This window comes from Pygocentrus nattereri, chromosome 9, assembly GCF_015220715.1.
Source record: "Pygocentrus nattereri isolate fPygNat1 chromosome 9, fPygNat1.pri, whole genome shotgun sequence".
Taxonomy (NCBI): domain Eukaryota; kingdom Metazoa; phylum Chordata; class Actinopteri; order Characiformes; family Serrasalmidae; genus Pygocentrus; species Pygocentrus nattereri.
Window position 1 is genome coordinate 23,318,323 of NC_051219.1, and position 26,202 is coordinate 23,344,524.

At 37.3% G+C, this 26,202-nt stretch overlaps 1 protein-coding gene across 1 annotated transcript in view; it reads left to right on the forward strand.

Moving 5' to 3' along the window:
• The first annotated feature begins 13,356 nt into the window (after positions 1-13,356).
• hdac7a (histone deacetylase 7a) overlaps positions 13,357-26,202 on the forward strand; it is a 109,219-nt gene continuing 96,373 nt past the window's right edge. Inside the window, exon 1 of the mRNA XM_017715614.2 lies at positions 13,357-13,644. The gene's annotated coding sequence lies outside the window, so the exon portion shown is untranslated. The remainder of the gene's footprint in view (positions 13,645-26,202) is intronic.

The following is a 26,202-nucleotide window of genomic DNA, read 5'->3' on the forward strand; positions in this document are numbered from 1 at the left end:
AACTCAGCACAGGAACTTCAGAGCTGCTGTTTGAGCTCTTTGCTGTTCAGTATATTCACACTCAATGCTGTAGTAACATTGCAGTACTGTCATTAGTTTTCCTGTAATCAAGTTTTCCTGTAATTAAGTTATTTGATATTCAGTACTGAGCAAAAGTGACTTCAGAGACTTCAATTTTCCGTTAAAGATGAGTATTATAAAGATAATCCACTTGCATATAGAAAGTCAAAGTGAGTTTCAAAAACTGATTAAAAGCCACTGAGAAAATGAGCCTCCTAACAACCACCTGGAAGACCTGGAAGACACCAAAACTGCCCCCATCAGATAAACAGTACTTAAAGTTTTCATCTTTGAGAGAGAGGAGAAAATCAAGCTGCTTCAAATCTGATAACATCCACAGGTGTTTCTGTCCATCCTTCCACTGTGAGAAGACAACTCAGCACGGTGGCTCTGAAAGGATGTGTAGAAAAGGAGACAAACACATCAAACAAAGAAGCTGAACAATGGACTGACCATCCCAGAGTCCAGACCTCAACATCACTGAATATGGTCAACCAGCTTATAAGACTGAACTTTGGAGGTGTGTCTGCAGATTCTTTGAGAGACTGAAAGTGAGTCTCCGGAAAAGAATGGAAGCTATAATAAAGGTAAAGAGTGACTCACTGAACACTCAAACAGCTGAGATTAGATTTAATGGTTTAGAATTCAGTTTATTTTCTATTTTGTGTGTTCTCACAGTAACTTGTACTCAATGACTGATTTGACTTGAAATCAAATGAAGTGAAGGACTGTGACGTTTACCTTACTGTATAATAAGTGTACACTATACGGAAGTACTGAAAATAAGTTAACATGTTCTCTGAAGAGAACACATTGAAATATGGCATCTTGCAGTGCAGTTTCTATTTTGGCTCTGTCATAACAAAACTTCTTATTTATTAGCAAGTATTAGTATTTATTCTAACTTTAGTATTCTAGTGTTATGATTGTGTGTGTAGTTTAGTTGTAGGTGAATAAGTTGACCTTTGGGTTTCTGCACTTAGAGCTTTAACATTTGAGACTACAATAGATCCCCATTCATTCATCATAGAGAGAAACAGAGACACTTAATAATGAAGAAAAGTCATAGAGTCATGAACAGTTTGTAATATTTCTGTGTTCTTGACTAAGAGCTAGGAGATGCTTTAAATTATCCACCAGTGAGGTTAAAGTCAGCATCCTAATGCCTGTGTTTTATATGAGTCACTTTATTCTGTTAAAACAATGCTTAATTATCTACTGGTGAAAGTAATTATGTTGCGGTTTTGGTTGTCAATCGCTTTTATCCATCACAGCTTCTTTCAGTGAATGTTTTTTTCAGCAGCAAATGAAAAAGTACTCCATCCAGCAGCTCATGTGATTGTTATGGTTATCTAAATGATAAAGGGGAGTCTGAAAGCATTCCATCAGATCTAGTCTTATATAGCATAAATAAAAACACAGAGAGAATGAAAGGAAGAAAGCACTTAATCCTGCTGATAAACCACACGTCCTACAGCAATAACTACACAGACACTGGACCTCTGCATTGGAGTTCCCCTAAAGTGCTTTTATATAAAGTGCCCCTAAGTCATAATTCAAACAAAAAAAATCCATTTTAAATTATAATTTGCCAAATAACTGTATGTATTATTCTTATGTCCAGGTAATCACCAAAATGTCACAGCTCATTTAAACATTCAATTTAAATGCAAAGTTGAATATGCATGAGTATGCACATTGTAAATGACCACTTGCAAACCACACCCCATGTAAACCCATTCCCCCTCCAATAGGGAACACAGTCCTCTATGCATGAGCAGGTGAGATGTATGCGATTTAAAAGAAATAAGCACTAACATTAATAATCAGACAATAAACTTGCACTTTTTAGCACTCAATTGTTTTTTTACTGCATCTTTGAGCACAAAGAAACACACACCAGCAGGAATGCACACATAGGAGGAATCATACATTTCTGAACAGGTACGGAAAGAAGTGTATTACCAAAATTAAGGCTCACTGATATTTGTATTTTGGTGATGAACAAGCAGCGACATGATTAGAGCCAATGGCAGTCAGGGGGAGGTCTTAGAGCAGTGATTAAGACCAATCACAGTCAGGCCAAGGTCTCAAACAAAAAAAACCATGATTAGGACCAATCACAGTCAGGAGGAGGTCTCAGATCAAATAAACCAGCAACTAGAATCAATCACACTCAGGGGGAGGTCTCATAACAAATAAACCAGCAGCTACAGCCTATCATAGTCGGAGGGAGGTCTCAGAAGGAATGAGGCATTAATTAGATCCATTTACAGTTGAGCAGAGGTTTCAGGTCAAATGAGGATGTGATTATGACCAATCACAGTTATTGGGAGGTGTCGGAACAAACAAGATGGGATTTATTTCTATAGTGGCAGTGGGTGCACATCGCACTCTATGAACTCGCAGTGCTGCGTTACTTTAGCCAAAAAGAAGTCGCCTTGCTTTGAAAAGTTATTTTTGTTTAAAGTACACTACGGCCTTTAGTCTGGTTGCGAGGAGGAAACTGTCCTGAGCCCAGTGAGAGGTCCATGCATGGTTGCTGTAAGTAGGTCAAGATAAAAACTGTTTCCGTGTCTTTTCCATACAGTCAGTGATGTAATGCTGACCTACAAAGGAGAAAAAAAGTCCAGATGGATCTTTGGGCTCTGTAGGATTTAAATATTTCCGTCAAAGACATTCACTGATGTTTTAAGGGTCAGTGGAGAATCAAGGCCTTCAAAGCTCTTCCTTGACTATCTTTAATGTTATTGTTATTTTTTACATCCAGTGGCCTTGCTAGTCCAGATTGGGGGATGCAATTACCTGCTAATTCCCCCTCTGAGAGACAGAGAAACTGATAATATGATAAGAATGTGTATCTAATCACATCCACAGTAGCCAGTGGAAGTCACAGTTACTCTGTCCAGACCAATACACACCTGAATTCAACTACTTTAAGGTCACTCATTGCTGACACAGTTTTAATCTCCATAGAGAAGCACTGACCAATAGAATGGGATACTCAGGAACAGCTGCACATAATCCTAAAGTCACTATATCCAATGCCAAGTGTGGGCTAGAGGTGTCTAACCCCAGCATTGGGCTGTGGAGCAGTGGAATTGCATCCTCTGGAGTGATGGTAATACTGTTGGTATGAGTTGGAGTGATCCAGAACTGACCATCCAACATCAGTTCCTGACCTCAGTAATGCTCAATCAAACCCTCCCATGTTCCACATCGAGAAGCCTTTCCAGAAGAGTAGTTACTGTCGCACTATCTATCTATCTATCTATCTATCTATCTATCTATCTATCTATCTATCTATCTATCTATCTATCTATCTATCTATCTATCTATCTATCTATCTATCTTTTCACTCTCTCTCTCTCTTTTTATCTCTCTCTTTCTCTCTCTCTCTGTTCTATAATTGTTGACTGTGCTTTTGCTCAATTGTCGGAAAAGGAAGCGTCTGATTCTGCTCTGCCTAAACAAAAGGTTATAAATAGTTGTGTAGGATGCTGCTGTTTGCAGAAGCTGCATTGTGTTGTCTTGTGTTGTGTTGTGATTTATTTATCGGGTTGCTCTGCAGCGCTGTTGCAGCGGCCTTTTTCAGAGGAAGTGTGGATGTGGCGTGAGGCCGGGACGTTTTGGTGTCAGCTCTCTGCCAGTGGCCTTGGAGACAGCGTGCCGTGGAGTTATTTTCAGGACTAATGCTGCATATCAGCTAACAATACATTGTATATGAAAAGGGGACACATTCCTGAACACTGATGTAAGAAAAGTTTGCCTTAATGTTGTATCAAATGCACACGAGGCAGCGACACGTTTGCACCATCTCAGCTGAGTTGCTAATGGGGATGTGGAGGGCAACATGGCGGGACAGAAGTTGAAAAGAATTTATATTTCTCTGGATGCAGACCAAGCATGAAGTGATAATTCTATAAAAGCAACAACATTTTCTCAGTTTTTCCCAGCACTAAAACTTGCCTTAAGTTTGCTTATGTAATTCAGTTCAAGTAATTTTAATTGAAGATTATTGTCGTTATACCAATGCAGGTTTTTACAGTATGTCGAAACACTGTCAGAATACTTTTCCAGAAGGTGAAGGTAGATTTTAAAGTGCAAAGTGTTACTATCAGTGTGCGAAATCCTCCCTGGTATTAAGGGCCATATTGCCTGACTGCTAATTCATTCACCATAGCAGTGGTAATGCTTTAATGACATCAAAATGTTTGTTCTATCAGTTCTGGGCGAAACTGGGCGAGTCTGCAGATTTACAGATCTGTTGCAGCACATCGTAAAGTTTTTCAGAGGAATCCAGGAAAAGTTACAGTTTCAAAGCTATGAAGGACCAACTGGGTGAACCAGTCAGCTACAGCGCTACCCTGAGGCACAGCAGTGCTGCAGCTCTAGTTAAGAACATCAAAGACAGATAGATAAACAATGAGCTTCACCGAATCTGTATTTGAGTGTCTGTTTTTCCGTAAAAGGACAGCATAACTTCATAATAAGTTTATATCATAAATAAGCTTTTAGGGACCCCAGAATTTAGATTTTGAGACATTTAGGGATTCACAAGTTTAAATAGGAGGTCCCCGACCCCCTAAGTCATCCTATATTTTGTACCTTGGCTATTATACAAAATAATAAGTAATAAGCCAGGAAAGGCTGTGTGTCACTGTGATTTTATCACTTGAAGGGTGTTCTTAGGCACCACACAGGCAGAGTAAAACTCAGAGTAATGCCCAGCCTCAAGTGGCTCACTGGTTTTATAAAACAGTGGCCAACATAAAATATAATAAAATACACAAATTTTCAGAAAATAATTTAGGTTAATATTACTAATATTGGACATAAACAAATATTGCACCAAGAAAAGTAGCTCCTTTAGCATATAGTATTGTTGCCAAGCAAGCATGGACTATGACAATGACTTAAAATGACTTCGTCATATAATATGCATGTAATATGCTCCCAAGATCGTGTATGGGTCAGCACCCTAGCAGCAGAGTTCTGCACATATTGCAGAATGCTCAAAGCCCGAGCAGGGAGGCCAGACAGCAGAGCACTGCAGTAGTCAGGCCTAGAAGTTATAAATGCATGGACTATGGTCTCAGCAGCAGTGAAAGAGAGAAAAGGGCGAATCCTAGAAATGTTTTTAAGATGGTAGAAGGCTGTCCTACATGTGTTGTTAATGTGTGATTCAAACAATAATGTAGAATCAAAAATTACTCCAAGATTTCTCACTTGTGTAGAGGTAGAGACAACAAAACCAGGGATACAGACATTTGTGCCACTAAGCCTCCTGACTGTTGCAGGAGAAGCAATTATGATGGCTTCAGATTTTTTATTATTCAGGCTCAGGAAGTTCTCCACCAGCCAAGCCCTCATGTCAGTTAAGCAATTCAGCAAGGCACTAGGTGGCAAGCTGTGAGAAGGCTTTGTACAAATGTGTATCTGGACATCATCGGCAAAACAGTGAAACTGCAGCCCATGATGTCTAATGATGTTACCAAGAGGAAGGATGTAGAAAATAAAAAGCAGGGGCCCAAGAACAGAGCCCTGGAGGACACCATGTGACAAAGAGCATGTGTCAGATCGAAAACTTCCCATTGAAACAAACTGCTGCCTACCAGAAAGATATGATTGGAACCAAACTAATGCAGTACCAGTTATGCGAAATATATTTTTGAGACGAGTTAGTAAAAGGCTATGACACACTGTATCAAATGCTGCAGTAAGGTCCAATAGGACAAGCAGACTCAGCAGTCCTTGGTCAGCTGACATCAGCAAATCATTGACAACCCTAACAAGAGCAGTTTCTGTGCTGTGATTCCTAAATCCTGATTGAAACAGATCACATGATAAAATATGTTCTGTTAACTGAGCAGCTACTGTACGCTCCAACAGTTTAGCAAGGAATGGAAGATTAGAGATGGGCCTATAATTTGCGAGAATGTCAATATCTAAGCCAGGCTTCTTGAGAACTGGAGTAATAGCTGCCAGTTTCAGAGAAGCTGGGACCGTTCCTGAGCTAAGTGAAGCATTGATAACCCTGGTAATAAAAGGACACATAAATGGCGAACAGGCTTTCACCTGTTCTGTTGGCAAGGGGTCTAATTGACATGTAGTTGCCCTTGAGGAATTAATAATCTGTGAAACATACTGTTGGTTTACAGTATTGAACGTAGAAAAATAACTGCTGCTGAACTGAGAAAATAGTTATGGAATGTTTGGGGTAGCTGCCGTAGGCTGAAACTGAGAGTAAATTGTGTGTATTTTATGATTGAAAAAGTTCATGAACATGCTAATTGGTGGAGTGTAATTTCCATTACTTATTAGCACTATTAGCTCCAGTGCTAAAACTACAAAAGGAAAGTTCACGCCACGCCACAAAATGTCTGCTCTTGAATAATAAAAAAACAAATAAAGAAATACTCTTGGTAAATGTTGCTTGAGCTAAAGTACAAATACGTGTTTGTGAATGTGCTGAAAAGTCTCAAAAGTAAAAGTAGTTTGAGCTACTATAGATGTACAGCATTGTTGTGATAAACACAAGTCTCTGTGAACTAAAATGCTTAAAATATTTTTTTGATACTAAAATGCTGGGATGGCCAGTTAGATGAATGAATAAACAGATGGACATCAGAAAGATAAACTAATTTGATAGCTCAGTTGGTGAGCTTTTGCTTAGTGGTTAGCTCTACTCGATTATTGTTTGCCTGGTGGTTAGATTTTACTTAGTTAGCTTTCGCTTAGTGGTTAGCTTTTACTTGGTAGTTAGACTCATAGCTTTATTTCCTGTGTGACTTTGCCCATGCTTGTTGAACTTTTTTGTCACAATATTTGTGGGTCTGGTAGAAAATGCAGATCAGATAATGTATCATTATGATTTTGAAATGTATTTATGGTTTTGTTCTTCTTATTTAATGCTTTAATTAAACCAGTGAACTAAGAGATGGCCTGATATGCCTCATTCTGAGAAAACAAAAGCTGGGTGTCTGTCTGTTTAATACTGAGCCTGTGCATGTATATGCAGCTCTCTGGAGAGAACTCATCCATGTGTTTAGTCATTTTAATGATAAACACATTCCCTCTGTTTGCCATGCCATTCATAATGACGCACTCTGTTGTTTTCAGTGGCCAAAATGAAACTCATATGTTTCTGAGGGCCTCTGTGTTTATGCAGTAACTCACAGCTGTACGTTTAGCAGATCTCCAGACATTCGTCAGATCATTCCAGCTTTATGTGTGTAATAGATTTATTGCAGTGTCATTTGCTGCTGTAATTAGATAACTGTTCCTTTAAAGTCATCTGTACAGCTGTATGTACTTTTTATTTGTATGTTGTTCCATGTTTACTCTGTAAATCAGCGCTGCAATTTGTTCTTATCGGATGTTTATATCTTGGTGTCATCTGTGTTTAAAAGGACAGAGCAAAGATAAATAACTAAGATAAACAGAATTAGAATATAGATTTATTAGATAAACACTATATTTCCAAAAGTTTTCGCTTGTCTGCCTTCACACACATATGAATTTGAGTGACATTCCATTCTTAAGGGGCCATCCCAAAACTATTCCCACAAAGTTGGGAGCATGAAATTGTCCAAAATCTCTTGGACTGCTGAAGCATTAAGAGTTCCTTTCACTGGAAGTAAGCAACTCCTGAAAAACAACCCCACACCATAATTCCCTCTCCACCAAACTTTACACTTGGCACAATGCAGTCAGACAAGCACCGTTCTTCTGGCAACCGCTGACCCGCACTGTCATTTTACGTGGCCTACCATTTCATGGCTGAGTTGCTGTCGTTCCCAATCACTTCACAGTTGACAGTGGAATATTTAGTAACAAGGAGATTTCACGACTGGACTTGTTGCACAGGTTTCATCATATCACGGTACCATGCTGGAATTCACTGAGCTCCTGAGAGCGACCCATTCTTTCACCCATTGTTTGTAGAAGCAGTCTGCAGGCCTAGGTGCTTGGTTTCATACACCTGGCCATGGAAGTGATTGGAACACCTGAATTCAATGATTTGGGTGGGTGAGTGAATACTTTTGGCAATTTAGTGTATAAAAATTTTCAGTGAACAACTAAATTTTGTTATTCTCTCATTTCCTTTTCTTATCCAATATTTGATCATGAGCAATTTCAACAGTTAGATTTTCTCATTTCATTTAATTAATTAAATGCTATGAGTCTGCAATTTTCCGTTTTGTTTTTTTTTTACTTATTTTTACCCAATAAATTGCCTTAAATTGTCTAATTTAAATTTTGTTGTTCTTTCTTTTCCTTTCTTCTTTTAGTTTTCTTCTTTTAATCTCTCCCTATTTAGTCATGTCAAATTTCACCTGTTGAATTTTTTTGTAATTCTCCATTTTCATGTCTTTATTTTTTATTTGTGACCCAATTTTTACCCAACATTTGCCTTGCATTGTCTAATTTCATTTTGATTTTGTCCTTCTTTCTTTTTCTTTCTTTTCTTTCCTTTTTTTGAAAGTTGTCTAACAAACATTAAATTTTTTCATTTAATCTGTTTTTATCAAGTCATTCTGAATAATGACTGTCATTCTGTCTTTTATTTCTCTTTTATGTTTATGTTTTATGTCTAATATTTGCCCCAATAGTCGTTTCCAGTTGCATCCACTAGATTTTGTCCTTTTCTTTATATTCATAACTGTAGTTGAGTCAGAGGGAGATCAAATCTATCACACTGATTCCTGTACTTTGACTATGACAGAACATTCAAAAGTATTTAGCCGCTTTTGTATTATAGACTAAGGGCTAATACTAAATAATTCTGCTTGCAAGCACAAAGCTGTATCATAGATAAGGGAAAGTTTTGATGGTAAAATTCATAAGAATGTGTCTAATAATCAATTTGCCAGCCTTCTGCTTATTACTCTAATAAATTTCCATGGATTCCTTCTCTCTATATGCATGTAAGCAGAAAATCTTGCCAAAGCATAGAGCTTGACCTAAATTGCGCTAAAAAGCAGCTAATTGGGTTGACTGAGCCCTGCAGTATACAAGTTATCTGTGAATGGAGTCACTCATGGCCTCTTTGTACGTGGAGATTTGCTCTGGAATAAAAATCAAAGAGTCACCGGATATTCATCTAGTGCAAATACATCTGTACACAAGACGTGCCTGTTTTTAGGACAGATTAGCAGATTAGCATTTCAGCCTACTCTGTTTCAGTCAGCTCTTCTTTCTAACAGGCTCCATTTCTGTGAAAGGAGCCACACAGAAGGCCAGTTGAACTTTGGCCTTGTGTTTGACCTCTCTGTGATTTCCCTGAGAGAGGAAATTCAATTTCAGCAGTAAAATCTGCCACGTTGTGTGTGCAATCAGACTTAATGCTCTCTTTTGTAGCGTAGCAGCAATGGCGGTGAAACTTCAACCATGATGTGCAGATGTTGTAGGTGTGTAAAACCTTTATAAAGCAATGAGTAGTTTTTTCAGTTCACTTTTACAACTGCAGTCAGTTTGCATATTGATTCTCTTTCAACCTTTACATTTCTGTATGTTATATAGGCTATGCTAGCTGGAGCAGCTAACAAAAACAGTTTAATCATTCAAAATAAACTCTATTATCTATATGAACAATTCTGTTAAATTTGTTCAAATTCTAATATCTGAACTGAAGTGTTTATATATTAGAATTTTACAAGGATTATGTTCTGATTTAATTAAACCCAAAAAATAAAGAGAAAGTAATAAGCAAAATATAGACACAATCATCATTTATAGCAGTCATTATATATATGTCCAATGAAATTATATCCATTTTTAGCAATTTTTACTTTTCTGCAACTGTACTTTACATTGTGTGAAAATTTCATGATGAATTGAAGAATTGATACATTGAAAGTAAAGAATGTTTTTGCCCTCTCCTGTAAAGTTACTATTTTGGACATACTTATTTTTCATTGGACAGCGACGATATGTTGAAATGATTTTTTCTTTCAGTGTGATTTTTCCATTTTCAATTATCTATCTACTGTTATTTTATGTTTAAATTGTCCTATTATTATTATTTTTTTTTACTTTTAGTTTTTTCAGTATTTTGGTATTTTAAGGTATAGCGTGTCTACTGGACTCCAGGACGAACAGCGGATATTGTGACAGTGGTTAAGGGATCCTAAAAATAAACAAATTGTTTCTATTGGGAGGTTTCTGTCCCAACATCTAACTCTTATTCTAATCTAATTTTTATTCTTTTTATATGTCACTACTGAAACACCTATAGTTCTAGTCTGTAGACCTTTTTAGCCATGCCCCTGTATTTTGGGGCAGGAAGTGCGGCTTCATCCCTGTCACAGTTAGATCCTGTTGTTCTGAAGTAAATGTGTCCCGAAGTCTAAAACACTATTAATTGTCATATTTTCTGCAGTTCAGTATGTTTTATGTGCGTAAAGCTGTTGCAAGCTGTGCTTGCTAGTCATGTACTGGATTTCTGAGCTGAAGATATGAGCTCAAATTTTCACTACCGAAACAGTCACATGTTTTAAGTTGGAGATGCTGAAGTTTTAAGCAGCATTTACATGAATGATGGCATCACGCATCTAAATGTTGCTGAGGAAAGTGATTCAGCTCCCTGTAGCTCCTCTCTAAAATAGCCGTATACGACTCTTCAATACACTCAAATTGTTAACATTTCAGATCTCTAGTATTCTCTGCAATTCTAGTCCTGAAATCTCGACATGTTGCAGCCCCCTCAGCCTCCCAATTTCCCGCGTCCCTAGTAGGACATATAACGGCTGTTAAAAAAGATATTCTTTAGATTGCAGGACATCATTAAAGTATAATTAAGTTTCAAAACAATACCTAGCAAATAAAATGGAATGTTCAATTATTTGTTTAAAAATATATTTTATATAAATATATAAGAATATTCAGAAAGCATTAGAATTTCAGTCTAAAGTTTAAGTGAGTTTACTCTCTTCATAACTACTTTCTAAAGCCACTGCAGCAGCTGTAAACTCTCTGGACACCATTTCACATGAGTCTCTGATGTGGACTGAATGATGTATAGTATGAATGATGTGTAGTATGAAGGGTTTCTGGCATGATGGTCAGTACTTGATTCCCTGAGTGTCCATTAGTTATTTTCGCTCAGAATGTAGATACATACAAATCCATGAGTTCCACACAGTGAGAGGCAGATGACGTGTATCTCAGCCCCTCTTCATAGCCTCATAACTCTGGATGTGGGTCACGTATGATGTTGTGATAAGACGGAATGGAAAGTGACTTTACAGATTCAGGAAATGTTTGAACTGTATTTCTATGCTGGATCATCACAAAAATACAGAAACAAATAAAGAAACAGAGAATTTGATGTGCAGGCAAGTTAATGGATACCAAAGGGTTAAAAGTCCCAAATGTGTTTTCAGCTCTCACCATTCAACATGAATGGTCTGTATAGTGTGCATCACATGGGACATAAAATACTAACTTTTTCAACCAAACTATAGAACTATGTTCTGTAAGGAGTTATTTGGGTTTGAAAAATGGATTATAGGAAGCAGGAAGCCATGTGATATGTTTCACAGTAGCCTGTCTCTGTTGTATTGATGTAAACTGGTAGATTACATTGAAACTGAAAAAGCTTTCAAAGCATCATAAGAGTATTTGGTGGTGCTTTACTTAAAGTCTACCTACACAGAGACTTAAAGACACCAATAAAACTTGACTACAATGTTTATAAAATAACACTGGTGTGTTTTGCACAGCTTGAGCCATTAATCGTGAAAACGATAAAAGATGTTTGGAAGAAAATTACATATTTATGCCATTTTTAGCGACAGACAAACAAATGAACCTGGAAAAATCCTATGTTCTTAATAAAAGATGGTTCTTTAAGGGTTCTTCAGTAAAGACAGTGGTTCTATATAGATGGATGAACACTCAAAGAACTACTTCCATTCTTAAATGGTTCCCTGCACGTGAAACAGTTCCTCAAATTGATGGAGAATGTGTTGGTTCTATATAGCACCAAAAACGGTTCTGCCATTGTTATGATTTCAAGCTTGTATACAGTAGAAAAACTCTTTTTGGTGTTGTAAGGTAAGGACTAAGCATGGAGCAGCAGCATTTTTCCTAATTTAATTTTTAATTTGATTTTTGATTATAATGATTCTTCTCTTTTGAAATCTATTGTTTTAATTATGCTTTAATCCCATTTAAAATTTATATCATTGTTTATGATAGTTTTTGACCTTAAGATTTTGACCTTAAAATCCAATCATGGTGGAGGGATACAGAACATGCAGGGTGCTTTGAGGCAAAATAGTCTCCACAGAAAACGTATTATTTCAGATTTTCCCATCATCAACATTCCATAAAACTAAACCTGTCTAAAACTCAGAAGACACTTGTAGGTTCACTGGTGGTTTTGAATAGTAAATAAAATGTCTATATTTGTGTTGTAGTCATGGCGACCCCTGGTTCCTATTACCACCTCTGTAAAGACATCTGAACCATTTCACACCAAACCACTCTGAATCATTCTGTTTACATCACACATGCTCCATTATGCAGATGTGTTAGAAAAGCACTAGAATACCACAGTTACAGTTTTTCCAATAAAGAGGGCAGTTATTGAGCATGCAAGGTGTTTCTAATACAGTGGTCAGTAAATGGAAGTACAAGGTAGATGTTTCTGAAAAAGTGGCCAATTAGTGGGTGTACAAGGTGCTTCCAATAAAGTGGTCAGTTAAGGGAAGTACAAGGAAGGTGTTTTTAATAAAGTGGCCAGTAAGTAGGCATACAAGATGTTTCCAATAAAGTAGCCCATAAGTGGAAGTACAAGGTGGGTGTTTTTAATAAAGTGGCTAGATTGTGGAAGTACATGGTGGGTGTTTCCAATAAAGTGGCCAGTTAGTGGACATACAGAGTAGTGTCCAGTTTTGAGAAATGGGTGGAATTCCCCTTTAACCTCCAGGACTGGGCACAGGGCTTGACGAATATATATAATAAAATTCTGATTAACTGCACTGCAATGCTGTAGCCAACAGTAATGTCATCCTGTTCTAACTTTATTTTTTCCTTGTTCTTATGCAGTTATTCCAACAGAAAGCTTGTTTATGAGGGAGACTGTGTTAGCTATGTTGTTTTCCAGGCTGTGCTTATTGTTGTTAGTTGTTATTCCACTTTTTTTAATAATTTCTGTTGGTATTTTGTCCCCGATACACAGTTTCCTGCCATTGTCTGTCACAGACGGCCCCTGGCCTCCTTCGAGCGGGTCCCTCCCACCAGCCCCAAACATACTCTCATACTCTCTCACACGCACACATTCTCTTTCTGTCCTTTTCCTCCTCCGCTCGCAGCCTTAGAGTTTAGGGGGATCCTGATACCGGCCGACCGGAGAGTAGAAATAGGGAGCAAAAGTTTCTGAATACGCTGAGGGATAAGACAGACACACACTTCCACTTCCACTTTAGCTCTCTTTTATCCCTTTTCTGTCTTTTGTTGTGGACGTTTGCCTTCGGCCGAGGACAAAAAGTGACACCCTGGACGATTGGTGCATTGACCATGCCCAACGGTGCGCTGTAGAACTCGTCTAACACTGGATGTCCACACCGTTAGCTGGTGAGTGACCACTTATGTTATATATCCTCTTATTTCCTTATCTTTTTCAACAGTGATGCATATAATCCTATCAATGCATTCTAAAATTGCACTAATGCAGCTTAAGGAATGAGGATGATTTGCATATTTGCATGAGAAATTGGGCCACATTCAACACAATTTACACTTACCTTCAATAACAACACAATAAACAGACCTAATTCTTATGCATGCATGTGCAGTAGACAAGAACATATGGCAGTTACGTTGTGGACATCTGAGGAAATTGCAATGTAAAGGAAAATACATAACGCAAGAGGCGTAAGTGACAGTGATAATGATGGTAGAGTGCATGAAAGATGTGAATGGAACACTAAGAGCAATTTATTTGTGTTTTCATTCCTTTTTACCCTTTTAAACTTCATGGATACCCCTATTTTAAGGCGTGCTCTTCAGAAATACGTTAAAAATACTGAGTATTGTTATATTAGTGAGGAATGATGAACACACTTATGAAACGTCTCTTTTACATTCAACAACCTCTCTTTCTCCCTGTCTCTCTCTCTCTCACTTCTTCACTTTCTCCACTCTCTCTTTCTCATCCTTTCTTTCTCTTCCCTGTCTCTCCTCACTTTCTCTCTCTTTCTCTTTTCGCTCTCCCACTCTCTCTCTCGCCTCATATTACCATTTTCCTCCTGTTGTTTTTCGGTGCAGGTTTTCTCTTCAGCTCTGCTCCCACGCTCTCACTCTGAAGGGAAGGAAAGAGCTGATAAGCATTGGGCTGGAGAGAGACAGAGAGGAGGAGAGAGAGAAAGAGAGACAGAGAAAGAGAGAGTGAAAGAAAGAGAGGAGAGGAGACGGGGAGAGGGAGAGGGAGGTGTTTTTCTGCTGCTGTTTGTGTGTCTTGAAAGGAGGGAAATTTTTAGTGAAGCATGCCTTTTCTTCACTTGTTTTGTTGTTTTTGGAGGTAACGTTTCGTTTGCTGGGTGGACGGGAGGGGGAGCAGGGGGAGGAAAGGAGGTGGGTGGGGGTAGAAAATTGGGAACAGACCCACCGTCTCAGAAGTGAGTCAGACAGTGTGTGTGTGTGTGTGTGTGTGTGAATTGGAAGAGGACAGCAAACAGCAAAACTCGTAACTTAGTAAACTTAGACTTTGAGAAGAAAGGAAACTGAATTAACATTATTCAAAATTGTACAATTCCACATGAATAAAATACATTAGAACAACACAGCTACTGCCAAAAACTAATTACACTGAACGACTGTAAATTGATGGAATATATTTCATTCATGTGAAAATGAAAGAGTCAGTGCAGGTGAAAACGTCATTTATGTGCTCTCAAATCATATTAAATTACATAAAAATGGATCAGTCCTATCAATCTCAGCTAAATCCACTCAACACATCAGGTTTAGCCTGCTGAGAAAGTGCAGATAAGGCTAAACTACCTATGCAAACTGTTCATGAATGTAAAAAGATTCATTAACAACTCAGTCAACTATGACAAGTTTGATGTCTGATGTTTGCTTCTCTAGTTTTATCACTGCATTTACGAGTCTAATGTAGCTATCAACTAATGGAAGCTTGTGCTAACATTAATTAGCATGATGCCAACCAAATAGCAAATACATCACCACACCATGTAGAGTTCAGTATCTCTAACAGATTTGATTATATGGTTTCCTACATTTTTATCTGTAAACATGGACTAAAGTACATTAGCATTGCTAATCACAGTAGCAGCCACCTGGAAGACTGCCTTCTCTCCATACTTTATTTAATTATCGTAGCTAACAGTATAAGAGATGTATAGAGTAGCTTAAATCAATGCTCAAGTAAAATAATTGACCCTTCGGTAACATAATGTGTCAAAGTACCTTTCAAAAAAAAAAAAACTTGAGTAAAAGTACAAGAATATCAGGACACAAAACTACTGAAGTTACTGAGTAATGTACAGAATTGCAGTGGAACATCAGCATCTATCAGGATAGGAAGAGAAGACTGTGGATCTGTTCATCTCTTTTTTGGAGGATACAATAAAATACTAAAGCTTAAAAGGAAGAGCTGTGACCAATCCCAAACCAGAACAGATGAGTCAGTGTGGTTAAATATGTTTGAATAAGGTTCACTGTAGATGAATATGGTTCAGTATGGATGAATACAGCTGAGTGTGGTTGAAAATGGTTCAGCATGGTTCAGTATGGACTAATATGGTTCAGTATGGATTCATGTGGTCCAGCACAATTAAATGTAGTTAAATATGGTTAAATATAGTCCAGCATGACTAAATATGTTTAAATATGGTTCAGTATAGATAAATATGTTTCAGTATGGTTAAATATAGTTCAGTATGGATGAATATGATTCAGTATGGTTAAATATGCTTAAATATGGTTAAGCATGGATATATGTTTTATTATATTAATGTGGTTAAATATGGTTCAGTAAGGATAAATATGGTTCAATGTGAATGAATATGGATCACTATAGTTGATATGATATATATGGCTAAATGTAGGTAAATATGGTTAAATGTGGTTCAATATGGATGGATATAGTTCAGTAAGGTATATATGAATCGACAAAATGTATGTAAATGTATCAATTACATAAAATGGATCAGTCTCATCAATCTCTGCTGAATCCACTTAACACATCAGGCTTAGCCTACTGAGAAAGTGTAGATAAGGCTAAACTGCTTATGCTAGCTGTTCATGAAACTAGCATATAGCATAGTTTTGGTGTAAAACGTGAAACGATTCATTAACAATTCAGTGAGCTACAACATGCTTGGTGTCTGAAGTTTGTTTCTCTAGTTTTAGCGCTGGAGCTATGAGGATAATGTAGCTATCCAGTTAGCACAATTTGTCTGGCTCACTTGTGGGCCTTGGTTAGTTCTGGGTCAATATAGCTAAATATGTTTAAACATGGTTCAGTATGGTTAAATATGAATGGAAAAACTAGTAAAAGTATATGTCTGGGTCCTCTGCCCAGATCTGGCTTACACACTGTAAAGTGAGTAGAACTAAAGGATATGGCACAAATATAGTCCCAGTCTGGCCCAACTACACTGTTGGTTTACAAAATTAATGCCAGAATTGTCCCACAAATGTAGACATGAGGCAAAACAGCATGAAGCTGTCCAGGATCTGGCCCTATACCGCCCTAACACATGCCTAACATCTACCCGCTAGTCAACTAACACAACACATAGGAAAGTCAGTATTGGCCCAACAAATGGTGCTAATCGCAGAAATAAATCATCACACCGTTTGGAGTTGTTCAGTATCTCTAACACCAGTATGGTTAAATACAGTTCGATATGGCTAAATATGTTTAAAAATGGTTCAGTATGGTTAACTTTGGTTAAGTGTGGTTAATTGTGGTTAAAAATGGTTCAGTATGGATACATATAGTTTATTATATTAATGTGGGTAAGTGTGGTTCGGTAAAGAAAAAAATGGTTCAGTATGGATGAATATTGATCACTGTAGTTAAATATGGCTAAATGTGGGTAAATATGGTTACGTGTTTCAATATGGATGGATATAGCTCAGTTTGGTTAAATATGAATGGAAACAGAGTAAACATAGATTCCTTTACTCACTAATATTCTTTATTAAAGTATTATGATTTGAAAACACTCAGGAAAGTACAAGTTCATTGATATTTTACTGAAGTACATGTACTTCAGTAGAGGTAACTAGTTACTACTGCTCACCTCTGAACAAAATGTTATACTGTACATGTAGATCATGATTGCATGCTGTTTGAATGAAGTTAACTGGCTGCACATTAGCCCTATAGTTTTAACCCCTCAAATGCCCAGGGTGCACCATTTTATTACATACTTCTAGAACCTAAGAATAGCTCAGCCAGTATGCTTTGAAGTCCCCCACATTTTTAGGGATTAATACACATCTGGATATACATTTCATGGATTTAGTACAAAACATTAGTGCACTTCATGGAAATCCTGCAGTGATTGTAAGTTTTCAGTCAGGTAAGGTCAGTTCCTGCTGGTTTTATCAACTATTGAAGCATTTCTGTATTGAAAGTGAAACAGGGAGATTACCGTGAGGTTTTCTCGGACGCTGCTGAAGTCAGTGGAGGGAAACCCCTTGTTTCTCACACAAGAGGAAATAGCCCCACGGCGGTGTGTGCTTCCATCCCCTTTGCCACCGTTTCCCCTGACCGTTACTGCATATGTGTTTAGAAGTGGTCAACCATGTCCATTTAAAAAATACATGAAATAGGGAAGTGCAAATGTCTCGACTTCTGGAACATCAAAGCAGATGGAGTTTCAGTTTGAGTACTGAAGTCTTTCTGTTGACGGAGTGAGTGATTAACATGCGTCACACGCCAGTGTCACAACAGGCTAGCATGTTTTACTTCCTGTTGAAATGGATAATTATACATCATGGGAATCTGAGGAAAACAATTTGGGACAGCATCTTAACCCCAAGTGTTGTTACTGCCATTTAATGATATTGTCACCATATAAATAGAAAAAAAATTCTGTATAGTGTAATTACTACTACTAATTAAGTTTAAATAAGTTTAAATGATAAAGCACTTATCTCCAACTCAAAGTTGCCTTATGATTCCTAGTAACAGCAAATAACACACACAAATAACAACACATTAGCACAACATTAATATACAGGTGCTAGATGCCCTGGAGAAAAACTCCTCCAGCCGATATACAACTCCCAGCTCATGGCAACTATGGTAAACTCTGCTACTATGTTGATGATGTAGTCAAACTAGGCCTACTTAGTGGTTGGTTAGTGTAGTGGTTAACACCTTTGCCTTCTATGCTGTAGACTGGGGTTCAATCCCTGACCAGGGCAAGCACCCTACATTATACCAATAAGGGTCCTTGGGCAAGACTCCTAATACCACCTTGGCCTACCTGTGTACAGTGATCAAATTGTAAGTTGCTCTAGATAAGAGTGTCAGCAAAATGCCGTAAATGTACCTGATGGCCAAGACAAAGTCAGCTACTATGGTAAAATGTCCTAGGGGCCTAGTGAAACTCTGCTACAGTGGGTAAAAATGTATGATTTCACTGTTTGGTCAAACTTTGCTACTGTGGTGAAAAATGTCCTGTCTTGTTGTCTGGTCAAACTCCACTTTTACAGAAAAATATTCCCATCTCATGGCCTAGTCAAATTGTCTTGGTTCAAACTTTGCTATCATAGTGAAAAATGTCCCAGCTTGTGGCCCAGTCAAACTCTACTACTCCTGTAAACATTGTCCTGGCTCACAGCTTAGTCAAACTCTGCTACTGTGGTGAAAAATGTCCCAGTTCACAGCCTAGTCAAACTCTACTAACATGGTTCAAAATATCCTGGCTTGTGGCCTAGTCAATCTCTGTTATTACTGTGAAAACTGTCCTAGCTTGTGGCCTAATCAAGCTCTGCTACAAACAAAACCAAAGCCCACACAGCATTTTTACACGGAACATTCACATACACACATGATGTCCCGATCTGATCCAGTAGATCAATATCAGAACCAAGCCAGACCCAGAACCAACCCATATTTTAATGGTGGGTTTATTTCTTTGATAGAGATCACTGTAAGGAGACATAAGCTTGTAATGAAAATGGTGCTATTACTATTTGATTAAAGCAATGTTTTTGCTTATATTTTTACGTTCAAAAGAGAAAAATGTAAACTTTGTTTCCACATATGACACAATACATTAAGCTAACTAGCAAGGTAGCTAATTAGCCAGAAGAAACACTTTAAAGTGGCGCAAGAAGTGGCAAAAAGAACATGAAATGATTAATCACGCTTATTGTGATGGTTCCAGCTGTCTTTCAAACAGGTAGAACATAAACTCAAACTAGAACTGTCAGTTCCTTTGGTTCCAGTTTGGATCAGTTCTTGTTTTTGAATTTTGCAGTGGAAAAACACTCTACAGTGTGGAAAACTGTTTAAAAGCGGAAAATGAGAACTTGTAATATCTTCAGTGTTAAAGTGTTTCCACTGTGTTTTGAGCTGTTTGGCCTAAACACAGGCGTAAAAAACAGGAATCAGCTGCACATATACACCTATGACAATGATTTTATCACAAAAGTAATCAACAGTAATACAACATATCTAGAACGTCACATTATTATTAATAATAAGCTATTATTAGCTTTTAAGAGGAACAGAAAAAACTATGATGATTCAATTAAATCACATAAAGCAGACAGAATAAATTGAAAAGCTACGTACAATTTTAGAGACATACAATTTTAAGTATGGCTGAACTAAAAAATACCTTTCCAGATGAGCTCTGAGCTTGGCTGTTTAATAAAAGGTGGAATTAAGTTTCACAGTTTCTTTAAGCATATTCTAAACATAAAGTAATTTTGCCGCAGTATTAAAAAGAGTTTTTTGAGTGCTGAAAGAGAACTCAGTCTTAACTTGGTGAAGGACGCATCTTCTGAGGATGTAAGTATAATGTTGAGTTTGAGGTCATTTGAAGATGTTTGAGTCTGTGTGTTTGACGTTAATACATAATGACATGGTGTGAAAAACCTAATGCCTCTGACTTTGAAATGATTATTTCAGGCCTTACAGGGTCACTTGCAGCATATCACCTTAATCAGTGATACTACGTCTTTCAGTAACCTTAAAATTAGCGCAAAGAGAGACTAAAATCACACCACCACTCTCTCTTTCTCTCTCTCTCTCTCTCTCTCTCTCTGCCTGAGCTAAGGCTGATAAGGCAGCACCGCAGTAGCACTTCCTGTCCAGGCAGGAAGCATTGAGTTTCTGTGTGACCACTGGGAATATGACTGCTCTGGATAAACCTTTATTCTATCATTACTCATTTAACACTGACTCTCTATAAACACACACTGTTTTGGTATAGACAATTTTAGCTCATTTTTGAGCTCAAAAACGTTCTCCATGACTAGCAAACACAGCTTTGAATAGGTGTACACACATAAAATTATCATATTTTTCATTAAATCATTACATCTGTATTTCAGTAGTGACCATTCTTAATGTTCCACACTGATTTTTGGATTTGATAGTTGTAATTACTTGCATAACATTTTATATATATGCGTAACATATAAGTATATGACTTTGGAGTCAGGTTCCATAATATATCTGTTCATAAGAACATTGTAACTGCTAAAGTTGTAATGTACTATAACATTTTATAGAGTTTTGCCAGACCGTTACAGGCTTTAAGTGAAGTGAGGTGCCTTAAAGTACTTTTAAATGTTTAGGACATTTTAATTTAGTATGTATCTATTAAATGTATTCTGAATAGCTTTAGTGCTTTTTACAGGCTGTAAGAAGAGTGAGATGATCACATTTAACTGGTTATACAGAACAACTTGGTCATTTCTGTATACAGTAGAGCATAGTTTACTGTAAAAAAACAAGCAATATTTCACATTAATACTTTGAGAGAAAACCTGAGGGCATGCAATGAACTTACTGAAGTGAAGTGCTGTTCTTTGCTGTTGGCAGTTGTTGGCAGTTTCCTTTGTGTAATCACATTTACATGAAATTACAAAATTCTCAACATTATTATGGCTCTCTGAAGCATTTCACCATATCCCACTTACAGAATCTTCAGTTCCATCTTCCCTCAAAGGAGTTTAGTAATACTGAGATTAATAACTGATCACATTGATTTATTAGTCTACTCAGGATTTAGCAGAGCTCAGTAACACTGACATTTATAACTGATCATGACATTGATTTATTAGTCTACTCAGGCTTTAACAGAGCTCAGTAACACTGAGATTAATAACTGACTCATCACATTGATTTATCAGTCTACTCAGGATTTAGCAGAGCTCAGTAACACTGAGAATAATAACTGATCACATTGATTTATCAGTCTACTCAGGATTTAGCAGAGCTCAGTAACACTGACATTAATAACCAATAACAACGATATATAAGTCTACTCAGGCTTTAGTGGAGCTCAGTAACACTGAAATTAATAATTGATCACATTGATTTATCAGTCTACTCAGTCTTTAGCAGAGCTCAGTAACACTGAAATTAATAATTGATCAAATTGATTTATCAGTCTATTCAGGCTTTAGCAGAGCTCAGTAACACTGAAATTAATAATTGATCAAATTGATTTATCAGTCTATTCAGGCTTTAGCAGAGCTCAGTAACACTGAGATTAAAACTGATCACACTGATTTATCAGTCTACTCAGGCTTTAGCAGAGCTCAGTAACACTGAATATTCTTCTAAAAGTGTAAAAGTAACTATTCTGAATACTGCCTTTAAAATTTTGTAATGAATACAGATACTTAATTTCTGTTTTCTCAATATGCATTCCCAAAACTTATATAATAAATAAATAAATCATATCCATATGTTGACCTGAATGTACTCCTGGTTCTGCTATGATGCAGAAAATATAAAAGAACCTTGTTATAGTGCATTGTAGCATTTATGTTTACAACATTTTTATGAACAGATATTATAATGTGTTGTGAAACCTGACTTTATAAAGTCATATAAACTCTTAGTTTATAAAGTGTTATACAGTTAATAGTTAATAAGTAACTACTTATTAGCAATTATACAAGCTTAAGCCTGGTATTAAAAGGTATTATGTTTGCCATGTATTATTAAAGTAGCTATAGTGCATTATGAATACAGTGTTCACAGCAAAATTTAACAAGTTTTATATTTAAAAAAATTAACTCTGTATGCTTTCAATATTAGCAGTAAACTAGATGTTTTCCACAGCTTGAATGGTTTAACTTGTCATCCAATAGCGGACTAAAATGGGAGCTGAGTGATGATGTCACTACCTGCCTGGCAGTGACTGATGATCATATTTTCAGCCCCCCAAAACCCCTAAGGCATCCTTATAGAGCTTCTGGAATTTCTTCAGTTCAAGGCTCTTCCATGTTTTTCCCCATAGAGAGAAAAACTAAAACTCCACCCTCAGTTTAATTAACCCTCTTCACACTAGTTGCATGAGATCAAATTCTTCATACGTGTGTTTAGGTAATTCCACCATTTTTGGATTATCAGTTACTTCCATGCTAGAATGGCCTGTATAGACCCAGCATGGCTGGTCACCAGCAAAACCAGCATATGTTGGTGTTTTGACCTGGTATACTGGTCAACCAGTATGACCTTGCTGGGGTGACCAGCTAAATCAGAATGTGAAAATGTCACATATACTGTTTATCGTTTCTAGCACTCAGTTATAATCTGCCCCCAGAGTACTTAGCATAAGTCATTTTATCCAGTGAAAAATACTTTCACAAACCAGTAATAACTCATAGAAACATGTTGGAACAAATCTTAGAATATTCTAACAGCTACCTATAATGAGAAAAATTACATATATTGACTACATTTAAGATGTTTTCTTTTTGCGTAAGATATCATTTCTTTGCATCAAGAGTTAAAAGCAATCGTTTGGCCAAAAAATCCCAACTGTAGTCAATCAGCTAAGAGAGGTTTGGGGTCTGGGGGTACTTCTTTCATTTTACAGATACCAGAGGTAATGCAAGTAACAATTAGAAGCTATAGTCCACCAATTAGTTGTCTAAATCATCGCTGAGTTGTTTCAGTAATCTGATAGGCCTGATTTTGTGTTTTGGCACAGTTGTCTCTATAAACATGGACCAAAGTATGTCAGTGTAGCTAAAACATTATACTAAGCTAAGTTTGGGTTAAAGAGGGGATGTACGCACAAATTTCTTGCCAGAACTATCGCTTTAATGGGTCCCTGTGAATGTTCTTAAATGGTCTGAGCAGGAGGAAACCTGATCTTTGGGCGTTTTAAGGGACGGAGTCTCCCTGACACTCACCCATGCATACTTACACCACAGGAAGGTCAAGACGGCGTCAAAGGGTCAAACCCCACCCATGGCAACACATCCTGCAGACAGAGATTAATCTGTGCAGACTTCTGTTCCCAGACTGAGATTTTAACAGAGGATCAGAAATCAGAAATCTACTGTCAGCCTTTTATATATATACATTATATATATATATATATATATATATATATATTATATATATATATATATATATATATATATATATATCATGTCATATACAAGACGCTGTTGATTTAGTAAAATTATAATTTATTTATTGAATTCAACATATTGGTGGAAAAAAAAACACAACATAAAGTGTTGCCATAACATTTAAGATATTTTAGCACCCTTAGCATTTTTAAAAAGCAGCAACTTTTAAGCACAATTTTATTTTATTTTATTTTTTTGTTGTTTTATATACAATTTTGTACATGTATTTATTTTTCTGTATCTCAGTCCATTAACAACTGCAATAGTTCTGTCTTTCATCATATCATATCAGGCAGTTTAGCAGATATTGTCTGTATTTTGTGGTTGTGATGATTGTGGGAGGGGGGGTTGTGCAGGAATATCAGCGGCCTTGTTTTCATCTGTGATCATTTTGCCTGTTATTTGCATCAGTGGTTTGTTAACAGGCCTGTAAAAGGAGCCTGTGTTAGATGTGGTTTTGGGTTTAACGCCCCCTTCTGGTGACAGAAGGTACCGACGCAGTGAGAAATGTCCACGGAAAATGCTTGTGTGGGTTCTTTTAGTTGGAAACATGAAGAACATGTGTTGGCCGGCTCAGCACTGTTAGCGACAGTGTTTTTGCCTTTTAAAAGTCTGTTGCTGAAAGCTGCAGGAAGTGAATGTTGAATGATTCAGAGTGGAATGCAGACAATTTCGTCAGCTAGCGGCTAACAGCTAACGGGATTTTTCCTGTGAAATGAAGGCCTATCAGCACTGACCACTGCATTTCCTTTCCATTTTTAGAGTAAACACAGCTAATGATCAGCTCCATGAGAATTTTACACACATTTAGGAAGCAAAGGGAGAAGACTGGGCTTTGATTTTAACCCTTAGAGATCTGGAAGTCTAGTTGTTTGCCTATAAGTTTATTTTGCATGGCATAATTATTTACATGTAATTATATTATGCCTAAAGGTTACATAATTAATCACGTTTACATTCAACTAACATTCTGCATTTCTCACTTTCTAACACAAATCAGCAAGGATTAAACGTTTAGACTCAGCACTTTCCACAGCTTGTTTCTGTGAGCTAGTGAGAAGTAATTAAATATTGTAAATGGTTTTTTGTTTGTTTTGGTTTTTTTGCAAACATTGTTGATTAAGTTAAAAAACTTACCTGTCCATACAGTCCATCTATGGGAACTAAACTGCCAAAGAGGCCCATATTTTCATTGTTTTTGTGTCACAAAACATATAAGCTCACAAGAATTTAGCTCCACCCTTTCAGTCTACAAGAGGTAGCAGCAGTTTAGCACCACTTTTTCAGCCCCCAGTAGTTTAGCCCCGCCCATTCGGCCCACAGCAATGTAGCTCCACCCATTCAGCTGCAGCAGTTTAGCCCCGCCTATGAGCCCACAGGAATTTAGCCCCACTCATTCAGGATACAGTAGTTTAGCCCCAACAATTGAGCCTATAGCTGTTTAGCTCTACCCATTCAGTTTACAGCAGTTTAGCACTGCTCATTCAGCCTAAAGCAATTTAGTTTCACTTATTCAGCTTACAGTAGCCCCACTCCCTCATGCTGAATTTATGAGGAGTCTTTCAGACTGTATTATTTCTTAAGTAAAGCCAATCAGAACAGAGCTCATTAACATATATCAGTCTTAAAGGCAAAGTAACAAAACGGCTTGTTTATTTCTTGAGGGATAGAGAAAGCCTGAAAAAGGATCCTAAAAAAATAAAACAGGAGTATTTTTGGTGCATTAAACGACCAAAATGTTATAAGTAATAAAATGAAACACAAGTAAAGTATAGTGTATGGGCTCTTTAAAGGAAATGTAAGAGGTAAACTTCACATTATCAGTGCTTCATTCTGTCATGAGCAGCATCTGGTGATTGCTGAGTGAATTGCAGTTTGTCTACATGTTCCAGCCTGGAGTGAGTTTAGTGACCCAGAACACTACTGATGACAGGAGTTTATTGGGCCACATTAAAACCTGCCTGTATGCTGTGGAGTGCACTGATTCCACACTAAGCCAGTTTCATTTCCTCACTGAAACAATACGCAGCCCATTTTTTCCACATTGAGCAGCTTTGAGTGAGTGCGTGATGAGAGATAATGTGTACAGTGTGACAGCTGTGTGCACCATCCAAGATGGATATATCTATCTAACTATATATATATCGATATAGATATAGATATAGAGGTATATATATATATATATATATATATATATATATATATATATATATACATTGCTAAAAAAATAAAGGGAACACTTAAACAACACAATATAACTCCAAGTAAATCAAACTTCTGTGAAATCAAGGTTCACACTGAGCACATGTGACAGACGTGACAGAGTCTGGAGGCGCTGTGGAGAGTGATCTGCTGCCTGCAACCTCCTTCAGCGGTTTGGCAGTGGGTCAGTAATGGTGTGGGGTGGCATTTCTTTGGAGGGCCGCACAGCCCTCCATGTGCTCGTCAGAGGTATCCTGACTGCCATTAGGTACCGAGATGAGATCATCAGATCCCTTGTGAGACCATATGCTGGTGCGGTTGGCCCTGGGTTCC